This window comes from Mus caroli, chromosome 4, assembly GCF_900094665.2.
Source record: "Mus caroli chromosome 4, CAROLI_EIJ_v1.1, whole genome shotgun sequence".
Classification (NCBI taxonomy): domain Eukaryota; kingdom Metazoa; phylum Chordata; class Mammalia; order Rodentia; family Muridae; genus Mus; species Mus caroli.
Window position 1 is genome coordinate 57,834,794 of NC_034573.1, and position 4,977 is coordinate 57,839,770.

Consider the following 4,977-nt stretch of genomic DNA (forward strand, 5'->3'; position numbering starts at 1 on the left):
CCACCATGACTCGAGACAGTCCGCGGTCTGACAGTCCATTCTCAGCTCTTCTGAGACATCCAGCAGCTTCCAGTGTCCCAAGAGTGAGAACCTGCTGTCCTGGCCTACATGTGGCCTGGGACCCCAGAGTAGCTTCTTCCATGGCACCAAGTGGTGTCTGTGGCACCTAAGAGTCTGAGCTGAACTCCAGCAGTTCCTCTGGGATCTCAGACTGAGCTTGCCCACCCCTGGACTGGGTCCTGAGGCTTCTCACAGCGTTACTCCCGCTCAAGCTCAAGGGGTGGAGTGGGGTGTGCGCAGTCAAACTCCCCGAGTCCTGCCTCCCCTAACCCTGTGACAGACCAGATGCTGGACACCATTTTAATCCACACCACCAGACATTCATATAGCTTTAGGGAATTCAAACTCTGTATTCTCTTGCTTCTTTCACAAGCACTTTAATGGCTTCACCATCTACCCAACCCCTAGATGCATTTTAAAAAGAATCCCAAGGCTATCTTTGGATACTAATACAGAAAGAAAAGCAAATAAACTGATTGACAAAAGAATTGAAATAATCAAAATTCTGTAGTCTCCAGTGTCAGTTTATTAAATTATAACTATTACATATGTTAACATACATAAGTTTTCATTTACAGAGATTAGAATTCATACATGGGATGCATACTAGTTAATTATACACCCAACAACATACAATATGCATTTTACCATGGCAATATGACGTTTTAACATAAAACATTCAACCAATGAAAGCACATGGGGCTTATCAATAAGAATAGGTGAACACTGACATCTGTTCAGCCTGTATACCCTCTGAAATAAGAGGGGTACGTGTGTCTTAATGACTTTAAGACGAAAATTGTGTATGTTTGCTTATCTGTTTACTTGCTACTGTGAGCCTCCTTTCTCTTGTGTGCACACAGCAGAGCAGGACTTGCCTGTTATGGACCTTCTTGGCATGACAGTAACTAGGTGTGACAGGTGCTCAAAATAAAATAGAATAAGACCACCATGGATCAAACTGAAAGGGTGTTGTGTGTGGTCAGGGTCAGGAAGTCTAGTTTTAGCCTCAATACTCCATCAAGCTACTGCCCAACACCAGGCTTCATATGTTACTTCTCCTGGCCTGTGTCTCTCCATTCTTGAAGAGACATAAGTTTGGATAGCAGCTCATGTTAACTTTAAATCCCATGACATTTTCTCCACTGGCCAAGCACCTAGAGTTGGTGAGGGAATGGATTACTCTTGGAGTTCATTAGGATCCACTGAACTCTGGGCAGGGCTCTCAGGTTTGTCATGATCAAATAGAAGTACACCAAAGGGTGGCCATATGGCTATAGATTTGGAGAAGGAATGCTTTGGCTTAATTCCTCCCCTGACCTCCATGATGCAATGGTTTCTATAAAACTCTCTTTTTGCTTGACTCTTTCCAGAGAATGAACAATAACTACATGAAAAAAATCAACTTGGGGGGTCAGAAAATTGGTTTAGGGATGAAGCCAGAGATGTGACCACCATGTGTAAGCAGTCTCCTTGCTCTTCTACGTTGTCCCATGCATAGTAAAAAATATCTCTGTCTTCAATTTCTCTTTTAGTGGCATCAGATTCAGTGCCATGTGCCAAGAGTAGAGTTCTGGCCATTCCATTAACATACTGTGTTGCTTCAGAAAAGTAACTGCAATTCAGGCTTGTGAGTCTTCTCACAAGCTACATCCACAAGATGGGTAGATGGATGAGGTAGGGGTAAGTGTGTTAGAGAGATCAGGAGGTTTTAACTAATAGAATAGAGCAAGACATAAATATAGATGCTCTGATCTGATACTGTCACCACTAGTAAATTAGCCAGAAGCTAGCAGGCAATATCTTAGAACACTGTTAATATTCAGGGTAATTCTGCAAGCTTAAATAAAATACAACTGAAAACAGCAAAAACATTCCCAGTATTCTCTAAGCCCTAAAACAATCAGGGGATTTTGAGGCCAGACATATCTGCATGTATTTTGCAAGGGACAGACTGTAAATAAACCTGCTCAAGCAATTAATCCCCAATGTCACAATCATGGGACCATGATTGAGTAAGAGCTTAAGAGAAATACCATGCAAGAGAGTGCTGGCCATGGCTGTGCCTTGTGCACAGTGAACTCGTGGGCTTCCATGATCCAGAGTACATCAAGTACACACTTGGAATTTCCTTAGGAGTGACATAGCTTGCCCTGGAATGAATCCAAGGCTCTGGCATGCCCTGCTGTTGAGTAGACTCTGACATGCCCCGAGAAACGACGTGGTACAAGTACACTTTCCTTGTTTCCCACGGTACCTTAGTAAATCACCAAATCCACATCAGAGATTACAGCCTAGAAGTTGGGTTCTGTGAAACAGATCTAAAAACAGCTAAGGTCATCATTCGAGTGACCTGTGCCGCATGCTGATTAATGGCTTTTGTTGGAAACAGAGACTTTTCAAAGCACCTCTAGGCTGTCCGTAATGTTCTATCATTTTCAAAGGTGGTCCTGTCAAAATTTGAGGCCAGTAAGTAACAGCCTCTTTGATACTGTTGTTTCAACACTAGCTCCCACCACAGGGAATTTTCTCTTTATACTCCCTTTGCATTTATTTATGGGAAACTACCTTTGATTAGCTAATTAAAAAAAATGAAAAAGAAAAAAGAAGATCACTTAAGTGGAAATTCAAACCATTTTGTTAATGATTGTCTTTTATCAAATGGCACCCATGTTTATAATAAGAAAATATCAGTGTGTCTCGTTAGCTAATTAATTAGCTAATACAAACGGAGTGATTAAAAGCTCCACAGTCGATGGAGATGCCAATCTGTTAGAACGAGTGGATCTGAGACTAAAGTAATTTATGTCTCTGTCCCCAGGGCAAGCAAGCACTAGGTAAACATTTACAGACTCGATTTGAATTCAGCAGCCTTTGAGATGCATTTGACCGAAAAGCATTTCACACTAAATTAACTATTTTCCAAAACACACACCCCCTCACCCAATGAATATATTACCTTATCTCCAAGGACCAGTCTGGGGTCTATTTTTTTTTTATTTGAGACAAGGTATTGTTATGTAGGCAAGGCTTTCCTGAAAATTGCTATTTAGCCGCTGTTCTCCTCAAACTCATGGCAATCCTCCTGGCTCAGCATCCCATGTGCTGGGTTTACAGATGTATGCCATTACACTTGATTCCATCATATACTTTTTTTCCATTTTTCTTTAGAAAAACAACATGCTCCTGTTTGCATGGGAATACTTAGTATCTTGGAAACAGAAATGCTGGTTTGAGTCCAATTAGTATTGATTGATGCTGCCTTCGTGACAGCATATATATATACCCACAAATCAAGTTACAGTCTTCAATAAACCTGGGCAAAATAAATACATGTCAGGGACAAAGCCTCAAGCATCTTTGGCTGTCAGGCAATTCCTGACTTGGATAAATTCCCAAGCCATCCAGATCACTTCTGGGCAGCTTTGTAGGCCCTTGACACAAAGCTTGGGTTTAGTAGGTCACTCTGGCTACTTTTGGGCAAGTCTTTTCCCATAAGTCTATGTTGCTCAATATTCTCATGTTCCATGAAGACATATGCAGGCAGAGAGAGCATCTCACTCTCCTTTCTGACCTCGGAGTCAGACTGGAGTCATTGACAAAGCATCCTCAATTGACCAGTGAGCATTACTCTCAGGGTTTTAGACCTAAGCCAAAAAATAAGTCCTTCTTCTGAGACACCCCTTCCTCCAGGTCACCTCAGGCTGCTCATCTTCTTTCAGGTGTGGTTTCCCCTATAAAGAACCAGAGGAAGGTGACCTCACCTTTCTCTGTGTTCTCACTGACACCTGTGATACTTCAAGAAGTTGAAGACAGAAAAAGTGGCCAATGTAAGTTGGCTTAGCAGAAGCTAGATAGTATACAAAGTAGGTTTAGTAGGCAGTGGAGATGAGTTTTCTAACAAATTATTACTCAACAAATTTTGATCAGCTACTACTTTCCCAGTCATTGTGTGGGAGCCACACTGCCCAGCTCTGCTTCGAAGGTTTCCTAGAAGATGGCTCAGCAGTGATTTGGGACTAAGTTTACCCTCTCACTCCTCTGTGGCATCTACCATGACACGGACATTTCTAATAGAGACTATATAAAGGCTGCAAACCAAACTTGAAAGCAGATCTAGATAAACAGCTCCGGATTTGATGACTGACACTTTGTTGTTGGTCTTCATACTACATTGACTCCTGGCATGAATCAAGTGTTTGTATAGTGCTCTGTTTCACTTGATGTCTGTCTTTAAATTCCTTCAGTGTCTCTATCAGCTGGTTAGCCTATACTGGACAACGACGGAGACAACATTCTCAGGAATGCTGTCTTTCAGGACTTGAAATTTTTCTTTAAAATTTTGTTTTTGTTTTACACTTATTTATTTATTTATTTAGTTATGTGTGTGCATGCCACGGCATTTGTAGGGGGTTTTGAGGATAACTTGTGGGAATCAGTTCTTGCCTTCCAGCTTTTGGGTTCTGGGGGGTCAAACCCAGGTGTCAGGCTTAATGACAAGCACCTTTACCCAAGAAACCACCTAGATGGCTGACTTGAAGTTATACTTTGGAACATTTTGAGTGGTAGTTGATCAGGAAGTATGTATTGAGGATTCATTTAGTTTTTAAGAAAATTTGACTTTCTCTTCATGGTCTGAGTGCCCAGAGCATAGTAGGTACTCAATAAACATGTTCTCACAATAATAAAAGTGTTCTATGTTCCATGTGCATTTGGAATTCCCACTTGTATGTTTGGATGCTAAAGGATGCAATCAGAACAAAGGTGAGGTTTCTCCTGCACAGCAGAAAACCAGTTCCTTTTAGGGGAATATTCACGAGAAATACCATTTTTTTCTTTTTTCTTGTCTTTTCTTGTCTCTTCCTTCCTTCCTTCCTTCCTTCCTTCCTTCCTTCCTTCCTTCCTTCCTTCCTTCCT